Source organism: Anomaloglossus baeobatrachus, chromosome 8 (assembly GCF_048569485.1).
Source record: "Anomaloglossus baeobatrachus isolate aAnoBae1 chromosome 8, aAnoBae1.hap1, whole genome shotgun sequence".
Taxonomy (NCBI): domain Eukaryota; kingdom Metazoa; phylum Chordata; class Amphibia; order Anura; family Aromobatidae; genus Anomaloglossus; species Anomaloglossus baeobatrachus.
In genome coordinates, this window is record NC_134360.1 from 167405336 (window position 1) to 167430586 (window position 25251).

A 25251-nucleotide genomic window follows, 5' to 3' on the forward strand; every position below is an offset into this window, starting at 1 on the left:
AGCTGCTACTACCATCCACCCCGGAGGACAGTGACAGCAGCGGCGGCTAATTCCCTGGCCGCATACTGCAGGTTGCGTCATGAAATCAACCTCCACCATCACCCTTATCCACCCATCTCCCTTCGTGTACACCTCAGGGTCAAGAAATCGGGCAGGGCCACCCGTGACATCCCTTAATCCTCACCGGCCTGGCGACGAGTATTTTCCACCCGACCCCCTGGGGTGCTACATATGTTCTCCGTGTGCTATCCGTGATAGCACATAGGGAGCAGGAACTTTATACTAACCTATCCCCGGCGCTTCTGTCTGTGGTGCTGATGTCTCCAGCACTGCGGTCACATTTGCTGCACGGTGCAATGAATATGCAATGATCATAATGAGCAGACCCTGAAACAAGAAACAGTAGCACCGAAGAGCTGGAGACAGGTGAGTATAGAAGATAATTTTATTTCCACTGTGTGGTCTGTGTGACATCAGTGCTGCCAAAGAAAATCGAACTTGCATGTGGTCCATGAGGCAACACTGATGTGTGCACAGATCCATTGATTTTAATGGGTCTGCGTATATCCATGACTGTGGAACGTATAAAAAGGCATCATAGGTACCGAAATCACTGACATGTGAAGGGGCCTAAAAGGCATAAACAATACTGATGGAGATTTTTGTTGGAGATTGTAGTTTCAAAGTAGAGTTACATTTAAAATATTATTCAGTCAATCACTGTTTTAGAGGGTCTAATGCTAAAAATATTGTTTTTGCATAGGTACCCTGAAGATGTTTATGTAATTTTTTTTTGTGAAATGTACATTTCCTATTAATTCTATTTAGCGAACTTTTTGCTATTTTGCAAACTGAATTGTGGACAATATAGAAAATAGATCTGTCTATGAACAGTGATAGGCAAACAAAAGAATCCACAAGATGGTGACATAGCACAGCGCAGTACACTTATTGCAGGTGCACAAAGGACTGTATGATCTCTTCAATGATATTGTTCATATTTGAAGTGCGTCTTCATGGGAAGAAATACACTGACTCTTTGCTTTCCAAAAAGGATTTAATACTGAGTGTTACTTGGCACTAAAAGACTTATTGTGCTTACCAGCTTTCATTAAAACCTATTAGTCTATTTTCCAGGATTCAAATAAATGTTGAGGTTTCCTGTAAGAAAACAAAATATCTTTTGTCATGGAAATTAAATGGGTTTTGTAAATGTGAAAATGTGTATTATTAAACGAGCGCCCTGCAGATTGTTGTTTTTTTTATTTTTTTACAGAGAATGTGAGTGGGAGTCAGATATTCCAAAAAACACAGTTCAACTTTTAAGGTCGATTGAGGCAGAAAGCTGGCAGGAGCGTGCATCCTGAATGGATGTATAAGTGTGTTCAGGTGGGTGTTAGAGACAGAACTTTTATGTATAGGCCACTTCTCAGCAATTTTCACATTTAGGATCCCCTCACATCGGAGTATATAAAATTGCTCCAATTCTCAGCCAGAAAAGTGTGTAACTATCATGCGTGTCATGCTGTATTTTATGCTATGGCTATGCGAGTGGGCGATTTGTTTTCTAGCGTCCAAATGACATGTATACAATCTATACGCAATGCGTTTTTAACATCATCTTTTATATACATGCTGTATGTAAACTTAAAAGCTATTTGCCAAATATAATAAAGCACCCATAAGCAAAGATAAAGATAGACGATAGAAAGATATTGGGATATTTTATCTATCTATATCTATCCATCTATATTTACTGTATCTATCTATCTATCTATCTATCTATATATCAATATACAGTATGTGTATATATATATATATATATATATATATATATATATATATATCCATATAGATACAGTGTGTATATATATATATGTATATATATATATATATAAATATATAGGGTCCTCTCTCCTCCTATACTAGTCTGTTTTGTACTGTTAATGATTGCTGTATGTGTACCCTCTTTCACTGTAAAGCGCCATGGAATAAATAGCGCTATAATAACAAATTATATATAAAAATATATATGTATATATACATATATACTGTGTGTATATATATATATATATATATATATATATATATATAGATATATACATATATATATATATATATATATACTGTGTGTGTGTGTGTGTGTGTGTATATATATATATATATATATATATATATATATATAATAAATAGACATAGATAGCTAGCCACCCTGTGGATATATAAACTTGCACTCTGTAGTGCCTTTCATGTAGCAGAAAAGGGTGTTTAGGCTTGACTTACTTATAATTATATATACAGTTAGGTCCAGAAATATTTGGACAGTGACACAAGCTTTGTTATTTTAGCTGTTTATAAAAACATGTTCAGAAATACAATTATATATATAATATGGGCTGAAAGTGCACACTCCCAGCTGCAATATGAGAGTTTTCACATCCAAATCGGAGAAAGGGTTTAGGAATCATAGCTCTCTAATGCATAGCCTCCTCTTTTTCAAGGGACCAAAAGTAATTGGACAAGGGACTCTAAGGGCTGCAATTAACTCTGAAGGTGTCTCCCTCGTTAACCTGTAATCAATGAAGTAGTTAAAAGGTCTGGGGTTGATTACAGGTGTGTGGTTTTGCATTTGGAAGTTGTTGCTGTTACCAGACAACATGCGGTCTAAGGAACTCTTAATTGAGGTGAAGCAGAACATCCTGAGGCTGAAAAAAAGAAAAAATCCATCAGAGAGATAGCAGACATGCTTGGAGTAGCAAAATCAACAGTCGGGTACATTCTGAGAAAAAAGGAATTGACTGGTGAGCTTGGGAACTCAAAAAGGCCTGGGCGTCCACGGATGAGAACAGTGGTGGATGATCGCCGCATACTTTCTTTGGTGAAGAAGAACCCGTTCACAACATCAACTGAAGTCCAGAGCACTCTCAGTGAAGTAGGTGTATCTGTCTCTAAGTCAACAGTAAAGAGAAGACTCCATGAAAGTAAATACAAAGGGTTCACATCTAGATGCAAACCATTCATAAATTCCAAAAATAGACAGGCCAGAGTTAAATTTGCTGAAAAACACCTCATGAAGCCAGCTCAGTTCTGGAAAAGTATTCTATGGACAGATGAGACAAAGATCAACCTGTACCAGAATGATGGGAAGAAAAAAGTTTGGAGAAGAAAGGGAACGGCACATGATCCAAGGCACACCACATCCTCTGTAAAACATGGTGGAGGCAACGTGATGCCATGGGCATGCATGGCTTTCAATGGCACTGGGTCACTTGTGTTTATTGATGACATAACAGCAGACAAGAGTAGCCGGATGAATTCTGAAGTGTACCGGGATATACTTTCAGCCCAGATTCAGCCAAATGCCGCAAAGTTGATCGGACGGCGCTTCATAGTACAGATGGACAATGACCCCAAGCATACAGCCAAAGCTACCCAGGAGTTCATGAGTGCAAAAAAGTGGAACATTCTGCAATGGCCAAGTCAATCACCAGATCTTAACCCAATTGAGCATGCATTTCACTTGCTCAAATCCAGACTTAAGACGGAAAGACCCACAAACAAGCAAGACCTGAAGGCTGCGGCTGTAAAGGCCTGGCAAAGCATTAAGAAGGAGGAAACCCAGCGTTTGGTGATGTCCATGGGTTCCAGACTTAAGGCAGTGATTGCCTCCAAAGGATTCGCAACAAAATATTGAAAATAAAATTTTTTTTTTTGGGTTTGGTTTATTTGTCCAATTACTTTTGACCTCCTAAAATGTGTCCAAATATTTCTGGACCTAACTGTATATATATATAGACATATATATATATATATATATATATATATATATATATATATATATATATATATATATACATATATATGGGGTCCCCCTATTTATGATACTCACCAAATGTAAACTAGACAGCTGCATTCTGATATTATCAGGCATGAAAGTTCCATGGTCATTGGGTCCTTCCCAGCCTAAAAATACCAGCCTGCAGCCACCCCAGCAGTGGTGCACTACATTACATGCTGCTCACTTCTGGCACCTCACCTTGGCTCTTCCTGATTGTCCTGGTGCGTTGTCAATAAGAGTAATGGTAGTTGTGGTTAATGTTGGCTGTGAACTATTCAAAAACAGGTGACATCAGCCCTAGTGTTTTTATTGGACAGGTGCCTATTAGACACCCCCGATTACTAACCCAGTCAGTAAAAAGAAAAAAAAACATACACAAAAAAGTTTATGTGAAAAAGCACTCCTTGACTTTACCCGACTTCACCAATTTATTTGGAAAAAAAAAAAATATCCAGGCAGGTCAGATGTAGCACAGGGAATCTAATGTAGTCCATAGAATAGTCGTCAAACGGAAACCTGTTCAGCAATGGGCGGCAGAGTGGCTCAGTAGTGGCACTGCCGTCTTGCAGTGCTAGGCCCCTGGGTTTAAATCCCATCAAGGTCAACAAAGTCAACATCTGCTAGGAGTTTGTATGTTCTTGTGTTTGTGTTAGTTTGCTCCAGGTTTTCCCCTTTCCTCCCACACTCCAAAGACATAGAGATAGGGAATTTGAATTGCGAGTCTCAATGTGGACTGTGATGATGATGTCTGAAAAGGACTGCGGAATATGTTATCGCTATACAAAAATAAAGATTTACTGTATTTTTTTTATTATTTTTTGGATTATAAGACTTTTCCTTCCAAAAATCTGGGAGGAAAATGAGGGGTGCATCTTAAAATCTGAATGTAGGTTACCGGAAGGTAGAGAATAGGCACTATTTTGGCTGCCGTGCGGGCTGTCTGTGCAGGCGGCTGTCTGTGCTGGTGGCTAGCTAGCTGTCTGTGCAGGCGGCTGTCTGTGCTGATAGCTGTCTGTGCCAGCGGCTGTCTGTCTGTCTGTGCTGGTTGTTGTCTGTGTGGGCGACTGTCTGGCTGTGCCGGCGGCTTGCTGTGCTGGCGACTGGCTGCAATTGCTGATGGCTGGCTGTGAAGGCAGCTAGCTGGCTGTGTGGGCAGCTGACTGGCTGTGCGGAGCACGGAGGTGCAGTGGGTTTCCCAGATGCTCTGGCCTCAAATAATGGTACCCAGAAACAGCGCATGCGCAGATGGAGCTCTCGGCTCAAGATCTCATCTGCACATGCGCCGCCTCCGGGCATCATTTTTTTGAAGCCCGCACTGCTGATTGATCATCTGGGACACTCGCGGCACCACTCTGCTCCACACAGCCAGCACAGCCCCCCACTGCTGCCATCACAGCCCCCACCACTGCATCACAGGCCCCACCATTGCCATCACAGCCCTCACTGCTGCCATCACAGCCCCCACTGCTGCCAGCACAGATCCCACTGCGGCCAGCACAGCCCCCCCAAAGCACCTACAGCATCGCCCTACTCCAGCATCGTCCCTGCTTCCTGTGACCCCGCTCCACCACTGCTGCTGCCCTCCTCTAGTAAGACAAAACTGGAGTATAAGACAGACACCGTTTTTTTTTTACTTTTTTCATATCTAAACTTGGGGTGTGTCTTATAATCCAGTACATCCTACAATACGAAAAATACGAAATGTATTTTATTTAAACCTGAAAAGTATAAAAATAGAGAAATAAAACAAGAGAATGTCCCTTGTTCACCAATTTAATAGAAAGCAAAGTTACCATGCATTTCTACATAGTCCAGTACTTCCCACAACATTCCTTAATTCTGATAATAAAAGACTTTGGAACCTCTGAAGGAGGCTCTATAGGCTTTGAGCAGCAGCCACTTCAGGTTCACACTGTGCTCCGTGAGACCCGATGACTCAGATAAGTTTGAACTAGGAGTGGCTCCTGTTCAAAACCTATGCAGCCTCATCTAAGGCTCCATAGCATTTGATCATCGGACTCAAGAATATCATTGGAAGTGCTGGACTACATCGGACTTGTGTGGCAACTTTGTTTTCTAATAAATTGGTAAACAAGGGACAGTATCTTATTTTTTTTTCTCTCTTTTTATGTTTTTCAATTTGTTGACTATGTTGGATTCCATGGACTATGTCTCAATCCATAGACCATGTCAGATCTGCCTGGATTTATTTTAAATAAGTTGGTGAAAAAGTGAAAAAGTAGGGGAGTGTTTCTTCAAATAGGCTGAGTGTGTGTGTGTGTGTGTGTGTGTGTATGTGTGTGTGTGTTTTGTTCTTTTCATATACTGGGTTTGTAATGGGGGTGTCTGATAGACACCTCTCCATTACTAACCCCCAGGCTTGATAATGTTATGGTTGCATAGCAACTCCAAGGAAAAGTACCGCTATTGCGTGGCCAGGGCGTCCACAATATCAACATGGGTTCTCAGAACATAAAAATTGAGTGGGCCTCTGATAATGTGATGGTCATGTAGTGTGCTGCCCCTGCAGCGGTCGAACCGCTCTGATCTGGGTTTGCTGCTGTGGCTCGAGGGTCTCCAGACCCGGGGGCTTGTGACCACTCAAATCTGTAAAGGGGCTATTTACAGGGGATAAGAGTTCATGACGCCACCCGTGGTTCGCGGTAAAGGAGTACCACCGCTGCCAATGGGAGTACCCAGGGGAGATGGAGTGGAGCAGCCAGATGACGTTCCCTCCATGGGTAGGGAAGACCCCGGGACTCTGTGTGATGGTGAAGCGGGGTGCGCAGGGCCAGCTGGAAGCAGGGGAGGACCATGTACTCACTCACTTTGGTGATGGTGAAGCCGCAAAGAAGACGCTGACAACAAGGTGAACCAAGTCTCTGGGTGCCGCTGCCCTCTTGGGGAAGCCCGTCCGGGTGTCCGTCCCTTGTAGTACTGCCGGGTGGTCCGGAGCCTGACTCCGTGCACAAATTGTAAAGTGTCCTTGTGGCCCGTAGGCATAAAGCTGTCCGGGCCCCCTCTCCCTCCTTTTTGGATAAAGGAGCTGTGCTCTCAAGGGCTCACGTGTGGGATTTCTGTGGGCTGCTTGGGTTGGAAAGCCCTATCCCCCTCGTTGCGCTAGTGCCCCTGATCTCTGAGCTTCTTGGGAACAGTCCATAAACTCACTATCCTCCACAGGTTAATTGCCGGGTTGCCTGAAGCTACTCCCCGACCTAGGGTCCTGTACCCTGCCGTGCTTTCCGTCCCGGACCGGTTATTAGTCTCAGATGCCTCCTGTCCTCCAAGACTAGGTCTAGGCACCCAGCCTCAATACCCTGCAACCGGGTCTCCGACTCCTCTGGTCCCAGACCACCGTGTGCAACCCAACCTCTAACAACAGGGAGCCACACACTCCCCAGCTCCTTACTACTCGAGGGCTAACTCTTCACTGACACACTTCCCTCCCACCAGTCTGCCTGACCCTTAGGTGGGTGGCCCTATTGCAGCTCAGCAGCCCACTGGTGTGCCTGACAGGGTGTGGTGTGAGGTGTGGTTGGGATTTTGGATACTGATGGAGGCAGTACTACAAGTTGGAAATCCAGAACCATGGGGGGGTTGAGTCCTGCACTAAGAGATAAAGAGCGTGCAGTACCCTGTGACGTCGACTCTTGAATAGTCCAGGGGCGTCACAGTAGCAACTCACAAGGGATATAGTGGCAAAAAAGAAGAAAGACGTACCTAATGAAGCGGGATCACCACATATAGAGTATCATAAACCAATTTTCTTTTATTTAGTAAATCACACAAATAAAATAAAAGAAATGTGGTTTTTGATACTCTTTATGTGGTGATCCCACTTCATTAGGTACGTCTTTCTTCTTTTTTGCCATGATTGCACTGTGTACCTAGGAGATCCCACTTTTAGGTGGTGCCATCCATTTATTCTTCCTTCCTCACAAGGGATATAGGTAACAACTAAAGACTGCAGCTAACCCTGCTGGTTCCTGTACAGACTAGAGATTCCAACCACGCAGTTCCTGGTGATTCCTTCATGGGTTGGAATAGCCCTGACCACAGAATAAACAATAGCAACTTAAACCTATTCTCTTTAAGCAGCCTTGAAGTGCTTCATGTTCTTCCTAAAGAACCAGAGGGCAGGGCAGAGTGCAAATTTACTACAGACAGGATGGTGTGCTGAAGCAGAAAGTGATCCCAGAGTGAGTAAGACTAACAACTAGAGATGAGCGAACTGGTCCCGGTTCGGCTCGAGGCCGGTTCGCCGAACGGGGGTCCCGTTCGAGTTCGGTTCGTCGAACGTTCGACGAACCGAACTCGAACGTATAGGCTAGAATGGGAGGCAATCACAAACACATAAAAATGCATGATAAATGTACACAAACAGTTAATAAACATTTCCATAACACTTACCGGTCCTCGCGATCCCTTCTGCACTCTGTCTCCTGCCGCTATTCCATCCGATGATCGCTGAATCCTCCCGGTGACCTGCACTGCCAGCAGAGATGCAGGACCTATCGTGACGTCAAAATAGCCATGTGACCAGTCACGTGGCTATTATCTCATTGGCTACAGACTGGTCACATGACTATGACACGTCATGTAGGACCTGCGAGTGCATCTCTCCGGTACACGGTGCACATATGTGTATCGCCGTGTACCGGCGACATGCTCTATCACACGGTCGACTCCCCGTTCCGTTAGGGACCGGCTGACACAGCCGGTCATTAACGGAGATCACCGTTGCCATAGCAACGCAGTTAGCGGTGACGTCACCGCTAACCGCGGCTCCGAGAGCACCGTTGCTATGGTAACGCGTCTGTCAGCGTTACCGCTAGCAGCCAGCAGTGATCACTCACGGAGTGAAGGCTGCACGCTGCTTCCCAATTGTAGTGATGATTGTAGTGAGGATGGAGGTTCCCCAGCCCCAAGTGATGAGCTGGTGAATCTCATCCTTCCTCACTACAATCGTCACTACTACTACACTAGTGATGATTGTAGTGAGGATGGAGGTTCCCAAGCCCCAAGTGATGAGCTGGTGAATCTCATCCTCACTACAATCGTCACTACTACTACACTAGAAAGAAAGAAGACAGAAGAGCAGGATCGTGGAGGGCTGACAGGGGGTAATAAAGATGGAGTCTCTAATGTGTCTATGTATTTATTTCTATTAAAGTATTTTTTCTCTGTGTGGTGTCTTTTTTTTAACCCTTTATTGGAGATTCTTAATGGCCGGGTCATACGTGCCTGACATTAAGAATCTCTGGCTTAATACTGGCTGGTAAAAGAAAGCCAGTATTAACTCATGATTACCCAACAAGCCACCCGGCTCCAGGGCTGTTGGAAGAGTTGGATACAGCGCCAGATGATGGCGCTTCTATGAGAGCGCCATTTTCTGGGACGGCTGCGGACTGAAATCCGCAGCAGAGGCGCCCACAAACCTCGGGCTAACCTGTGCTGCGGATTCCAATCCCCAGCTGCCTAGTTGTACTCGGCTGGACACAAAAATGGGGCGAAGCCCACGTCATTTGTTTTTTAATTATTTCATGAAATAAGTGAAATAATTAAAAAAAACGGGCTTCCCTATATTTTTGGTTCCCAGCCGGGTACAAATAGGCAACTGGGGGTTGGAGGCAGCCCGTGGCTGCCAGCTGTACCTGGCTAGCATACAAAAATATGGCGAAGCCCACGTCATTTTTTTGGTGGGCAAAAAACTTCTGCATACAGTCCTGGATGGAGTATGCTGAGCCTTGTAGTTCTGCAGCTGCTGTCTGCTCTTCTCCATACAGACAGACAGCAGCTGCAGAACTACAAGGCTCAGCATACTCCATCCAGGACTGTATGCAGAAGTTTTTTGCCCCCTGAAAAAATTATGTGGGCTTCGCCATATTTTTGTATGCTAGCCAGGTACAGCAGGCAGGTACGGCTGCCCCCAACCCCCAGTTGCCTATTTGTACCCGGCTGGGAACCAAAAATAAAGGGAAGCCCTTTTTTTATTATTTCATGAATTTCATGAAATAATTAGAAAACAAATGACGTAGGCTTTGCCCCATTTTTGTGTTCAGCCAGGTACAACTAGGCAGCTGGGGATTGGAATCCGCACCACAGGTTGGCCTGAGCTTTCTGGGCCCCACTGCTGCGAATTGCAGTCTGCAGCCACCTCAGAAAATGGCATTTTCATAGAAGCGCCATCTTCTGGCGCTGTATCCAACTCTTCCAGCACCTGCCTGCTATACCTGGCTAGCATACAAAAATATGGCGAAGCTCACGTCCTTTTTTTGTAGTTTTTTGGCAAAAAAAATAAAAAATGCTTCCCTGGATTTTCCATTGCCAGTGAAGGTAACACCAAGCAGTGGGGGTTAGCAGCCAGTAGCTGCTTGGATTACCCTTAGCTAGCAATACAAAAAATGCAGCGGGAGCCCATATATATTTTTTTTAATTATTTATTTAAATAACTAAAAATAAAATGGGCTTCCCTGTATTTTGATTGCTGGACATCACAGTGCTGTAAAAGTAAATCTTTAAAAAAATGACGTAGCGCTCCGCGGTATTTTTGATTCTCAGCGCAGATAAAGCAGACAGCTATGGGTTGCCACCCCCATCTGCCTGCCGTTACCTTGGTTGGCAATCAAAATACAGGGAAGCCCATTAATTTTTTCTATTTAAAAAATAGTTAAAAAAAAAAAATGACGTTGGGTCCCCCCATTTTTGATAGCCAGCTAGGGCAAAGCAGACGGCTGTAGCCTGAAAACCACAGCTGGCAGCTTTACCGTGGTTGGGGATCCAATGTGGAGGTCCCCTCAGGCTCTTTTTTATAATTATTTTATAAATATTAATAATTACACAATAAAAGTAGGGTCCCCCCCAAATTGGATCACCAGCCAAGGTAAAGCGGACAGCTGTGGTCTGGTATTCTCAGGGTGGGAAGGCCCACAGTTATTGGGCCTTCACAGCCTAAAAATAGCAGGCCGCAGGCACCCCAGACGTGGCGCATCCACTAGATGCGCCAATCCTGGCGCTTCACCCCAGCTCATCCCGTGCCCTGGTGCAGTGGCAAACGGGGTAATAAATCGGGTTGATACTAGCTGTAAAGTCACCTGAGATCAAGCCCAGCAGTTTGTGATGTCATGGCGTCTATTAGATACCCAACATCATAAACTGTCAGTACTAACAAAAACAAAAAATCGACAAAAGAAATTTATTTGAAAAAAACAGTCCCCAAAACATTTCCTCTTTCACCAATTTATTGTAAGAAAAAAAATAAAGGGGTCCCACGACGACTCTGGACCGTCTAGAATATGGGGGGGAGACACTCAGGGAACGTATGCCCCATTTTCTAGGAGTGCGGACCCTTCATGTGAGGAGTGTGGGTGCAATGAATCTGCACTCACTCTCCCCGGGTCCACAGCAGCAGAGTCCATGTCGTAATGGTTGCTACCAAAGCTGCAATGCCCTGCTCATGAGGTAAGGGCATGCCTAATCAGGAGAACTACTGTAGAGGAAGCTCTGCTCACTGGTATATAGGTGCTCAGAGGTAATAATAGATAAAATTAGTGAGTAACCTCGGCACTCTAAATCTCCCAGACTAAGTCAGTAAGTCACAATGGATAGTAATGCAAAATCACTCTTTATTGGTCCATATTAAGAAAAAAAATATTTTTCATAAGCATATATGTTTTTGTCCAAAACAAGTTACAAATGACGTTTCGGCCTGAGCCTTCGTCAGATTGGACTTATCTGCATGTAATCATGAAAAATGACAATAATCAGTATCACATAAGAGTGAGAGAACAATAACATAAACTCGAACAATGTAGAGGTACAATTGGGATGCAGCAAAAAAATTGCAACACAGCAAGAAATGAAACACATGATACAAATGTCATAATACAGTACAAGGACAATATAGTAATGACAAATATGGGGTCAGAGTAGACTTAGACAGCTCTGGTACGAAAGAGATGTCAATCATAAAGTAACATGTGCAGTAGGTGTAGAGCTACAGTATGCATGGCAGAGCTAATGGGTAGACCGACCATAGAAAAAGAACGGAGAAAAAGTGGAGAAAAAGTGGAGAAAAAGTGGAGCATAAGAGGAGAAAAAGTGGAGAAAAAGTGGAGAAAAAGTGGAGAAAAAAGTGGAGAAAAAGTGGAGAAAAAGTGGAGAAAAAGTGGAGCATAAGAGGAGAAAAAGTGGAGAAAAAGTGGAGAAAAAGTGGAGCATAAGAGGAGAAAAAGTGGAGAAAAAAGTGGAGAAAAAGTGGAGAAAAAGTGGAGAAAAAGTGGAGCATAGGAGGAGAAAAAGTGGAGAAAAAAGTGGAGAAAAAAGTGGAGAAAAAGTGGAGCATAAGAGGAGAAAAAGTGGAGAAAAAGTGGAGAAAAAGTGGAGAAAAAGTGGAGAAAAAGTGGAGCATTAGAGGAGAAAAAGTGGAGAAAAAAGTGGAGAAAAAGTGGAGAAAAAGTGGAGAAACAGTGGAGAAAATGTGGAGATTAAGAGGAGAAAAAGTGGAGAAAAAGTGGAGCATAAGAGGAGAAAAAGTGGAGAAAAAGTGGAGAAAAAGTGGAGAAAAAGTGGAGCATAAGAGGAGAAAAAGTGGAGAAAAAGTGGAGCATAAGAGGAGAAAAAGTGGAGAAAAAGTGGAGAAAAAGTGGAGAAAAAGTGGAGAAAAAGTGGAGCATAAGAGGAGAAAAAGTGGAGAAAAAGTGGAGCATAAGAGGAGAAAAAGTGGAGAAAAAGTGGAGCATAAGAGGAGAAAAAGTGGAGAAAAAGTGGAGCATAAGAGGAGAAAAAGTGGAGATTAAGAGGAGAAAAAGTGGAGAAAAAGTGGAGCATAAGAGGAGAAAAAGTGGAGAAAAAGTGGAGAAAAAGTGGAGAAAAAGTGGAGCATAAGAGGAGAAAAAGTGGAGAAAAAAGTGGAGAAAAAGTGGAGAAAAAGTGGAGAAAAAGTGGAGAAAAAGTGGAGATTAAGAGGAGAAAAAGTGGACAAAAAGTGGAGCATAAGAGGAGAAAAAGTGGAGAAAAAGTGGAGAAAAAGTGGAAAAAAAGTGGAGAAAAAGTGGAGAAAAAGTGGAGATTAAGAGAAGAAAAAGTGGAGAAAAAGTGGAGCATAAGAGGAGAAAAAGTGGAGAAAAAGTGGAGAAAAAGTGGAGCATAAGAGGAGAAAAAGTGGAGAAAAAAGTGGAGAAAAAGTGGAGAAAAAGTGGAGCATAAGAGGAGAAAAAGTGGAGAAAAAGTGGAGAAAAAGTGGAGAAAAAGTGGAGCATAAGAGGAGAAAAAGTGGAGAGAAAAGTGGAGAAAAAGTGGAGCATAAGAGGGGAAAAAGTGGAGAAAAAAGTGGAGAAAAAGTAGAGAAAAAGTGGAGCATAGGAGGAGAAAAAGTGGAGAAAAAAGTGGAGAAAAAAGTGGAGAAAAAAGTGGAGAAAAAGTGGAGAAAAAGTGGAGAAAAAGTGGAGAAAAAAATGGAGAAAAAGTGGAGAAAAAGTGGAGAAAAAGTAGAGAAAAAGTGGAGATTAAGAGGAGAAAAAGTGGAGAAAAAGTGGAGCATAAGAGGAGAAAAAGTGGAGAAAAAGTGGAGAAAAAGTGGAGCATAAGAGGAGAAAAAAGTGGAGCATAAGAGGAGAAAAAGTGGAGAAAAAAGTGGAGAAAAAGTGGAGCATAAGAGGAGAAAAAGTGGAGAAAAAGTGGAGAAAAAGTGGAGAAAAAGTGGAGAAAAAGTGGAGCATAAGAGGAGAAAAAGTGGAGAAAAAGTGGAGCATAAGAGGAGAAAAAGTGGAGAAAAAGTGGAGAAAAAGTGGAGAAAAAGTGGAGCATAAGAGGAGAAAAAGTGGAGATTAAGAGGAGAATAAGTGGAGAAAAAGTGGAGCATAAGAGGAGAAAAAGTGGAGAAAAAGTGGAGAAAAAGTGGAGAAAAAGTGGAGCATAAGAGGAGAAAAAGTGGAGAACAAAGTGGAGAAAAAGTGGAGAAAAAGTGGAGAAAAAGTGGAGAAAAAGTGGAGATTAAGAGGAGAAAAAGTGGAGAAAAAGTGGAGCATAAGAGGAGAAAAAGTGGAGAAAAAGTGGAGAAAAAGTGGAGCATAAGAGGAGAAAAAGTGGAGAAAAAAGTGGAGAAAAAAGTGGAGAAAAAAGTGGAGAAAAAAGTGGAGAAAAAGTGGAGAAAAAAATGAAGAAAAAGTGGAGAAAAAGTGGAGAAAAAGTCGAGAAAAAGTGGAGATTAAGAGGAGAAAAAGTGGAGAAAAAGTGGAGCATAAGAGGAGAAAAAGTGGAGAAAAAGTGGAGAAAAAGTGGAGCATAAGAGGAGAAAAAGTGGAGAAAAAAGTGGAGCATAAGAGGAGAAAAAGTGGAGAAAAAAGTGGAGAAAAAGTGGAGCATAAGAGGAGAAAAAGTGGAGAAAAAGTGGAGAAAAAGTGGTGAAAAAGTGGAGCATAAGAGGAGAAAAAGTGGAGAAAAAGTGGAGCATAAGAGGAGAAAAATTGGAGAAAAAGTGGAGAAAAAGTGGAGCATAAGAGGAGAAAAAGTGGAGATTAAGAGGAGAATAAGTGGAGAAAAAGTGGAGCATAAGAGGAGAAAAAGTGGAGAAAAAGTGGAGAAAAAGTGGAGAAAAAGTGGAGCATAAGAGGAGAAAAAGTGGAGAAAAAAGTGGAGAAAAAGTGGAGAAAAAGTGGAGAAAAAGTGGAGAAAAAGTGGAGATTAAGAGGAGAAAAAGTGGAGAAAAAGTGGAGCATAAGAGGAGAAAAAGTGGAGAAAAAGTGGAGAAAAAGTGGAGCATAAGAGGAGAAAAAGTGGAGAAAAAAGTGGAGAAAAAAGTGGAGAAAAAAGTGGAGAAAAAGTGGAGAAAAAGTGGAGAAAAAGTGGAGAGAAAAAGTGGAGAAAAAGTGGAGAAAAAGTGGAGAAAAAGTGGAGATTAAGAGGAGAAAAAGTGGAGAAAAAGTGGAGCATAAGAGGAGAAAAAGTGGAGAAAAAGTGGAGAAAAAGTGGAGCATAAGAGGAGAAAAAGTGGAGAAAAAAGTGGAGCATAAGAGGAGAAAAAGTGGAGAAAAAAGTGGAGAAAAAGTGGAGCATAAGAGGAGAAAAAGTGGAGAAAAAGTGGAGAAAAAGTGGAGAAAAAGTGGAGCATAAGAGGAGAAAAAGTGGAGAAAAAGTGGAGCATAAGAGGAGAAAAAGTGGAGAAAAAGTGGAGAAAAAGTGGAGCATAAGAGGAGAAAAAGTGGAGATTAAGAGGAGAATAAGTGGAGAAAAAGTGGAGCATAAGAGGAGAAAAAGTGGAGAAAAAGTGGAGAAAAAGTGGAGAAAAAGTGGAGCATAAGAGGAGAAAAAGTGGAGAAAAAAGTGGAGAAAAAGTGGAGAAAAAGTGGAGAAAAAGTGGAGAAAAAGTGGAGATTAAGAGGAGAAAAAGTGGAGAAAAAGTGGAGCATAAGAGGAGAAAAAGTGGAGAAAAAGTGGAGAAAAAGTGGAGCATAAGAGGAGAAAAAGTGGAGAAAAAAGTGGAGAAAAAGTGGAGAAAAAAGTGGAGAAAAAGTGGAGAAAAAGTGGAAACAAAGTGGAGAAAAAGTGGAGAAAAAGTGAAGATTAAGAGGAGAAAAAGTGGAGAAAAAATGGAGCATAAGAGGAGAAAAAGTGGAGAAAAAGTGGAGCATAAGAGGAGAAAAAGTGGAGAAAAAAGTGGAGAAAAAGTGGAGAAAAAAGTGGAGAAAAAGTGGAGAAAAAGTGGAGAAAAAGTGGAGCATAAGAGGAGAAAAAGTGGAGAAAAAAGTGGAGAAAAAGTGGAGCATAAGAGGAGAAAAAGTGGAGAAAAAGTGGAGAAAAAGTGGAGAAAAAGTGGAGCATAAGAGGAGAAAAAGTGGAGAAAAAGTGGAGCATAAGAGGAGAAAAAGTGGAGAAAAAGTGGAGAAAAAGTGGAGAAAAAGTGGAGCATAAGAGGAGAAAAAGTGGAGAAAAAGTGGAGAAAAAGTGGAGGATAAGAGGAGAAAAAGTGGAGATTAAGAGGAGAAAAAGTGGAGAAAAAGTGGAGCATAAGAGGAGAAAAAGTGGAGAAAAAGTGGAGAAAAAATGGAGAAAAAGTGGAGAAAAAGTGGACCATAAGAGGAGAAAAAGTGGAGAAAAAAGTGGAGAAAAAGTGGAGAAAAAGTGGAGAAAAAGTGGAGAAAAAGTAGAGATTAAGAGGAGAAAAAGTGGAGAAAAAGTGGAGCATAAGAGGAGAAAAAGTGGAGAAAAAGTGGAGAAAAAGTGGAGCATAAGAGGAGAAAAAGTGGAGAAAAAAGTGGAGAAAAAGTGGAGAAAAAAGTGGAGAAAAAGTGGAGAAAAAGTGGAAAAAAAGTGGAGAAAAAGTGGAGAAAAAGTGAAGATTAAGAGGAGAAAAAGTGGAGAAAAAGTGGAGCATAAGAGGAGAAAAAGTGGAGAAAAAGTGGAGAAAAAGTGGAGAAAAAGTGGAGAAAAAGTGGAGAAAAAGTGGAGCATAAGAGGAGAAAAAGTGGAGAAAAAAGTGGAGAAAAAAGTGGAGAAAAAGTGGAGAAAAAGTGGAGAAAAAAATGGAGAAAAAGTGGAGAAAAAGTGGAGAAAAAGTGGAGATTAAGTGGAGAAAAAGTGGAGAAAAAGTGGAGCATAAGAGGAGAAAAAGTGGAGAAAAAAGTGGAGAAAAAAGTGGAGAAAAAGTGGAGAAAAAGTGGAGAAAAAAATGGAGAAAAAGTGGAGAAAAAGTGGAGAAAAAGTGGAGATTAAGTGGAGAAAAAGTGGAGAAAAAGTGGAGAAAAAGTGGAGCATAAGAGGAGAAAAAGTGGAGAAAAAAGTGGAGAAAAAGTGGAGAAAAAGTGGAGCATAAGAGGAGAAAAAGTGGAGAAAAAAGTGGAGAAAAAAGTGGAGAAAAAGTGGAGAAAAAGTGGAGAAAAAAATGGAGAAAAAGTGGAGAAAAAGTGGAGAAAAAGTGGAGATTAAGAGGAGAAAAAGTGGAATAAAAGTGGAGCATAAGAGGAGAAAAAGTGGAGATTAAGAGGAGAATAAGTGGAGAAAAAGTGGAGCATAAGAGGAGAAAAAGTGGAGAAAAAGTGGAGAAAAAGTGGAGCATAAGAGGAGAAAAAGTGGAGAAAAAAGTGGAGAAAAAGTGGAGAAAAAGTGGAGAAAAAGTGGAGAAAAAGTGGAGATTAAGAGGAGAAAAAGTGGAGAAAAAGTGGAGCATAAGAGGAGAAAAAGTGGAGAAAAAGTGGAGAAAAAGTGGAGCATAAGAGGAGAAAAAGTGGAGAAAAAAGTGGAGAAAAAGTGGAGAAAAAAGTGGAGAAAAAGTGGAGAAAAAGTGGAAAAAAAGTGGAGAAAAAGTGGAGAAAAAGTGAAGATTAAGAGGAGAAAAAGTGGAGAAAAAGTGGAGCATAAGAGGAGAAAAAGTGGAGAAAAAGTGGAGAAAAAGTGGAGCATAAGAGGAGAAAAAGTGGAGAAAAAGTGGAGAAAAAGTGGAGAAAAAGTGGAGCATAAGAGGAGAAAAAGTGGAGAAAAAGTGGAGCATAAGAGGAGAAAAAGTGGAGAAAAAGTGGAGAAAAAGTGGAGCATAAGAGGAGAAAAAGTGGAGAAAAAGTGGAGCATAAGAGGAGAAAAAGTGGAGATTAAGAGGAGAAAAAGTGGAGAAAAAGTGGAGCATAAGAGGAGAAAAAGTGGAGAAAAAGTGGAGAAAAAGTGAAGCATAAGAGGAGAAAAAGTGGAGAAAAAAGTGGAGAAAAAGTGGAGAAAAAGTGGAGAAAAAGTGGAGAAAAAGTAGAGATTAAGAGGAGAAAAAGTGGAGAAAAAGTGGAGCATAAGAGGAGAAAAAGTGGAGAAAAAGTGGAGAAAAAGTGGAGCATAAGAGGAGAAAAAGTGGAGAAAAAAGTGGAGAAAAAGTGGAGAAAAAAGTGGAGAAAAAGTGGAGAAAAAGTGGAAAAAAAAGTGGAGAAAAAGTGGAGAAAAAGTGAAGATTAAGAGGAGAAAAAGTGGAGAAAAAGTGGAGCATAAGAGGAGAAAAAGTGGAGAAAAAGTGGAGAAAAAGTGGAGAAAAAGTGGAGCATAAGAGGAGAAAAAGTGGAGAAAAAAGTGGAGAAAAAGTGGAGAAAAAGTGGAGCATAAGAGGAGAAAAAGTGGAGAAAAAGTGGAGAAAAAGTGGAGAAAAAGTGGAGCATAAGAGGAGAAAAAGTGGAGAAAAAAGTGGAGAAAAAGTGGAGAAAAAGTGGAGCATAAGAGGAGAAAAAGTGGAGAAAAAAGTGGAGAAAAAAGTAGAGAAAAAGTGGAGAAAAAGTGGAGAAAAAAATGGAGAAAAAGTGGAGAAAAAGTGGAGAAAAAGTGGAGATTAAGAGGAGAAAAAGTGGAATAAAAGTGGAGCATAAGAGGAGAAAAAGTGGAGAAAAAGTGGAGAAAAAGTGGAGAAAAAGTGGAGAAAAAGTGGAGCATAAGAGGAGAAAAAGTGGAGAAAAAAGTGGAGAAAAAGTGGAGCATAAGAGGAGAAAAAGTGGAGAAAAAGTGGAGAAAAAGTGGAGCATAAGAGGAGAAAAAGTGGAGAAAAAGTGGAGCATAAGAGGAGAAAAAGTGGAGAAAAAGTGGAGAAAAAGTGGAGAAAAAGTGGAGCATAAGAGGAGAAAAAGTGGAGAAAAAGTGGAGAAAAAGTGGAGCATAAGAGGAGAAAAAGTGGAGAAAAAGTGGAGCATAAGAGGAGAAAAAGTGGAGAAAAAGTGGAGAAAAAGTGGAGAAAAAGTGGAGAAAAAGTGTAGCATAAGAGGAGAAAAAGTGGAGAAAAAAGTGGAGAAAAAAGTGGAGAAAAAGTGGAGAAAAAAATGGAGAAAAAGTGGAGCACCCTTTGGTACCTTTCATGTGGCACTAAGGGGTGCTTAGCTTTGTATTTAGCCAAAAAAATGAAAAAAAAAAATGACGTAGGGTTCCCCCTAGTTTTGTAGCCAGCTAGGGTAAAGCAGACGGCTGCAGCCTGCAGACCACAGCTGGCAACCTCACCTTGGCTGGTAATCCAAAACTGAGGGCACCCCACGCTGTTATTTCAAATTAAATAAATAATTAAAAAAAAAACACGTAGGGGTCCCCCAAAATTGGATCACCAGCCAAGGTAAAGCAGACAGCTGGGGCCTGATATTCTCAGACTAGGGAGGTCCATGGTTATTGGAATCTCCCCAGCCTAAAAATAGCAGGCCGCAGCCGCCCCAGAAGTGGCGCATCCATTAGATGCGCCAATCCTGGTGCTTCGCCCCAGCTCATCCCGCGCCCTGGTGCGGTGGCAAACGGGGTAATATATGGGGTTAATACCAGATGTGTAATGTCACCTGGCATCAAGCCCTGGGGTTGGTGAGGTCAGGCGTCTATCAGATACCCGACATCACCAACCCAGTCAGTAATAAAAAAAAATAGACGACAAACACATTTTTATTTGAAAAAACACTCCCCAAAACATTCCCTCTTTAACCAATTTATTAGATTGAAAAACAAATCCAGGTCTGCTGTAATCCAAGGGGTTGCCATGACGATCCACACTGTCCCAGTCAATGAAGAGCAGGATGTTCCCCATTGGCTGGGAGAGCAATGCAGTGACCTGAGCTAACATCAATGGGTCAGCCCAGGTCACTGCAGGGGGGTGACAAGTGCTGCTGTCAGCGAGGTACATTACCTGCGCTGATCTCCAGCACACTGACAGCCCCTGTCACTGAGGTCAATGACCGGCGCCTTCACATCAAGTATCGCGAGAGGTCCGTGACGTCACCGCCAGTGTCAGTCTCGGGTCGGAAGCGATAGGTGATGTGACAAGCGGCGGCCATGGAGGACAGTGACAGCGCTGAGGTCGAGATGGCGGGACTTCATCACCGCAGGTAAGCCGAGCGGGGGGGGGGGGGTGCGTGTGTGAGAGTGTGTGTGTGTGTGTGCGTGTGTGTATATGTATGTATACATGCCGCGGGCAGGAGGGGGCGGAGCGAGCTGAGCGGGAAGTGTGGGCTTCCTGCACGTAACTAAGATAAACATCGGGTTACTAACCAAAGCGCTTTGCTTGGATACCCGATGTTTATCTTGGTTACCAGCTTCTGGCAGGCTGCCAGCGATGGCTCCTGCACACTGTAGCTGTAAAAAGCCCTGCTTTTTGCTGCTAGAACCGTTCTCGAACGTATCTAGAACTATCGAGCTTTTGCAAAAAGCTCGAGTTCTGGTTCGATCTCGAACAGCCCCAAAAATCCCTCGAGCTTAGAACTGGAGAACCTCGAACCGCGAACCGCGCTCAACTCTACTAACAACAAAATATAAAATGCAAGATAGGATGCATATTGCTAAGAATATGCTGCCTACTTACTAACAACAGAAGATAGGTGCAGTGTAAAGAACGTAAACTGTAAAGAGTAATATCCAGGCAAGTCTTCCACTGACAGGCATAAAGAAATAGCAATATGGCTTGATATCAAAATAAGAATATCATCAACAGGAAATAACTGCAGGAGAAAAGTATTGAAAGCCACACCCGAAAGGTGAGTGGGCAGACAAACAAGTAACTAAATACACCTGTTACTCTAATAGAACTAAAGCAAGGGTAACAGAAATTAAACACTCAAGAAAAGGTGTATCTGCTCTGGTCTGGCAGAAAGAGAAGACTATCACAGACTCAAGGGTTTGAATCCAGACACATGACAGATGCCAGCTATTCTTCTGTGCAAACAATGCATAGCTGACATCAACCCCAAAAACCATTACCTCAATTTAACAATGCACCAGGGCAACTGGAAAGAGCCAAGGCAAAGTGCTAGAATTGGCATATCTCGTGTGATTCTCCATTTCTAGCGTGGCTGCGGCTGGCATTGTTAATGTCACGCTGTATTACTGGTAGTTCATACAGTGTAACACAAACTCCACTAGATGGCAGCAGAGTGGAGAATGAGCAGAATAATCTTGCTCTGAAGCAGACCAGTAATGGTACAGCGAAGTAACCACTAGGTGGCAGAATAGTCAGAAGCCGGGTCGATGCCAGAGATAAAAAAGTACCAAGGGGAAATACAAAACGCAAGTCAGATGAGAGCAAAGGTCAGTAGCCAGTCAGAAGCATACATTTCAGAGGGAGGAGACTGAATCTGGTCAGGAACGAGTGAGCGTAAGTCAAATACTGAGGAATCCAAACAAACAGGGAGATAAGAAGCAGGGATGGGTCAGGGGAAGGCCAGGACAATGCAGCAAGACAGATAATGAACTCACCAGAGCCAGCTAAACGTGCCGAAGGCAAGCAATATATCTGGCACTGCACTCAGGTTGCAGCACAGAGATATAGCAGACCGGAAGCAGGAACGAGGCAGAGAAAGTTAACCTTTGACATAATCAGACCAGGAAAGAAGAAACAAGGAAATCAGGGCCTGGATCATGACAGTTAAGTTGGGAAGGACCCAATAACCATGACATTTCCCTGCCTAATAATATCAGCCCACAGATGTCTGATTTACTTTTGCTGGTCATCAAAATAGAGGGAACCTTAAGTCATTTTTTAATTTTTTTTTTCATATAAATCCTAAGCCTAAACACTGTTTCGTGCCATATAAAAGGTACTAATAGGTTCAAGGTTATTATTTCTTTAGCCAGATTTCAGGTGAGGAAAAGCTCACAGATCAACATTGCTTCATTAAATAACAGTGGTGTGAATGCAATCTGATTTTTTTCTCACATTGCGCTCAAAATATTTATAGGCAGATACCAGTGAACCCTTTCGTGCAATTTATCCCTTATGGTGTAATACTTTGCAAAGACATATGTCAGGAAAGCCATTTAATTAATACGGTTCTAAAGAAAAGTGTTCTTTAGGGTTTGCTAGGTATTGGAATAATTTTTGAGGTATTGCAAAGGGTTTTTGTACTTTCTCCTCAACAAGGGCCTAGCTACAAGCGGTTGAAAGGATGAGAAATTCAAGCGCCATAAAGTAGCTAGAAGTGGCGGTGAGTAATCATTATTATGGTATATCACCTTAAAGTTTAGAGTAACAGAGTTTAATACACTGGCTTTAGCCTGAGATGAAGTGTGTGGGGTCTGCTCCAGGTAGTGGAGATCATTCCAGGTGCACAATAGAGAAGCCTCCATTAATAGAGGGTGAATATTGTGAAAGCAGAGGTTGCACATAGGCTTATGTTTGACTTTAAAGGGAATCTATCAACAGTTTTTTGCTATGTAATCTGAAAACTGCAGGGGATGGAGGCTGAAACACAGATTTCATTGATTTGTCATTTATTAGGTTGTGTGCTGTTGTTTACTTATAATAAAGGTTTTATCACTAGAATATCATCATTGCTGGGAGCAGCTTCCTTGTTCCAAGTTGTCTGAACACAACCCCTCCTCACAGCTCACAGTCTATTGTCAATAAGCAACATATACAGGGAGCTGTGCTGTGGGGGGGGGGGGGGGGGTTAGCTATCATGTTACATCTAAGAATTCTGAATGTTTCACAACTGCTGCATCCAGTAAACTAAATGATACATTGTTGGAATCAGACTCCTTTTCCTACATTATGCTACTCAATTAAGCTTATTTCCTATCTTTACGATATTCTATTAAGTACATGTCACAAAAAGACCCAAAAATGTAGTCTATGATTAAGATTACTCCCCTGGGTGCATTAATTTTACAAATATTATTTATTGGATTATTAAAATTATCTTTAGAATTCAATTCTTAATAATGATTATATATATTATTTTTACAGTACGACAATCTGTATGCATATGCTAAAGCTCTTTCATATTAACCTTTTCCTTTTATTACATTAAATAAATTTAGTATGATCTATCTTTGTGTTGTACGGGAGCCTAAGGCTAACCAGAGATCCAGCTTAATAAGTAATATCTGCAGTCAATGGAGACTATGTTTTCTTTAATCTAGCAATTTTAGGGGTAAACTAAAAAGAACCCTTAATTAGTAATTAGAAGAGTCAACTCTCATTGCTGCCATAGAAAGCTTTTTGGGTATTTGTATTATTTTGATCTGCTGCACTGTAAGAACTGTGTTGTAATTAACCATCTCCAGACATTTTATCAAGATTGTGTGAAAATTGTAAACATTTTATTATTAAATTAAACATTACAGTGTAGTGGTCTCGTATTCAGCACTACTGCTATATATTATTTAGAATGTCTTCAAACCTAGGCATAGAACAAAAGAAATACAGAAATAAAAAATGTTGCTTATGTTGGATTTCTGATTTACAGGATCACACCAAAGCAAGTAAAGATATAGACTCAATGTCATGCACTAATTTGAAAATTTGGCAGGAAAATGAGGGGTGCATCTTAAAATCTGAATATAGTTTACCGGGGGGTGCTGTCTGTGCGGCTCTATGTGCGGGCGGCCGGGTGCATGCTGGCCGACGGGTACCTGTCGGTACATGCGGGCGGCTGGGTGCCTCTCCGTCCCAGTGGCCGGCTGCCTCTCTGTGCGAGTGCGCAGGTGGGCGGGTGGCTGTGCGGACTGCGATGGCTGTGCTGTGGGTGTCCCATTCTGTCTGCGATCCCAGTTTCAAATAATGACGCCGAAAGTCAAAGCGTGCGCAGATAGAGCTCTTGGATGAGAGCTCCATCTGCGCACGTGCCGCTCCGGGTGCCTTCAATTGAAACCGGGACCGCGGACAGACTGGGACACTTGCTGCACCAGCCTGCTCCACCACTAACCCGAAACCGCTGCCACCACTAACACGCTGCTGCCACCGCTGTCCCGCTGTCTCTGCTGCCACCACTGACTCGCCGCTGCTATCACTGACCTGCCGCCGCTGCCATCACAGCCTCTGCCTCCTGTAACCCTACTCCACCACCACTTCTGCCCCCCGCTGGTAAGACAACACCGGAGTATAAGACGCACCCCATTTTCTTTTTTTTTTTTACCTTTTTTTATCTCTATATTTGGGGTGCGTCTTATTGTAATGCCTGATTGGAGCCACAGACTCAGACTGGCTGTAAGGGGAGTCTAGAGAAAAGCCGCTCACAAAGCAGGACCCCGAGGACTCTGCAACCCTTTAACCCCCTATACAGGGATTTGGAATTACACAGAGCCCCAGAGATCACTACCTGTGGTAGGCTGTAATCCGTGGTGGTCAGGCAGGGTCAAAAACCAGGAAATGCTAAACAGGAACAGAATCGGCAGGCAAGGGCGTAGTGAGGAGACAAAGCAGAGGTCAAATCTGGAACTGGCAGCAAGGTACAAAAAACGACAGGCAGGAGGGTAGTTAAAAAAACAAGCAAAGTTCAGCGCACAGGACTCAAAATACAAACAGCACATGAACCAGTAGTACAGAACTATCTCTGGCAGTGGTATCATGACAGGAGGGGAAGTATGAAGGGCGTAGTGTCTTTCCATTGGCTGCAGGTTAATGATGGCAACTTCAGCTGGAAGACACACACCACCTACAGTCAGCCAGTGGTACTGCAGGTTCCAGGGAAACCCAGCCTAGTGTATGAGCAGAGTCTGTGCTCAGCAGAGCCACGGGCACAGACTCCTCACCCATCACCAGCACTATCCATGGTGGGAACACGGCGTCGCCTGGCGATCGGAGCAGAAGTCACAGGCGCAGACTCCGGTGGGGACATAACACTTATAATCCAGTGCATCTTATAAAACTAAAAAATACAGTAAATAAATAAATGAAAAAGGTAAAAAGGAAGAGTGCTATATTTAACCCCTTAACGACCGCGGGCCATAAAATTACGTCCTAAATGACATAATCTTACTGCCCGCGGTCCTCCGGCGGCAGCATGCCGCGATCGGCACACATCTCAGCTGATTTTCACAGCTGAGATGTGTGCCTGCTAGGCACGAGCAGAATCGTTATCTGCTCGTGCCGATTAACCCCTTATATGGCGCTGTCAATACATGACAGCGCCATTATAAGCGCGATCGCGGTAAAGTTTTTACTTACCGCCGAAACCGGAAGTCACGTGACGCGATCACGTGACTCCCGATAGTTGTCATGGTAGCACAGGGTCATGTGATGACTCCTGTACTACACCTGACTTAGTTTCACTTTCGCTGTGCCCGGGGCACAGCAAAAGAGAAAGAGAGCGTATCTGCTGTTTACAGCCTTGCAGCTGTGATCAGCAGATACTGCAGAGCGATCGGAATGCTGATCGCAATAGCCCCCTAGGGGGACTAGTAAAATAAAAAAAAAAAGTTAAAAAATAAGTTTTAAAAAATTAAAAAAAAACAAAAAAACCTAAAAGTTCAAATCACCCCCCATTCGCCCCATTGAAAATTAAAGGGTTAAAAAAATAAAAAATATACACACATTTGGTATCGCCGCGTTCAGAAACGCCCAATCTATCAAAATATAAAATCAATTAATCTGATCAGTAAACGGCGTAGCGGCAAAAAAATTCCAAACGCCAAAACGATGGTTTTTTGTCGCGACAACTTTTGCGCAAAATGCAATAAGAGGCGATCAAAACGTAGCATCTGCGCAAAAA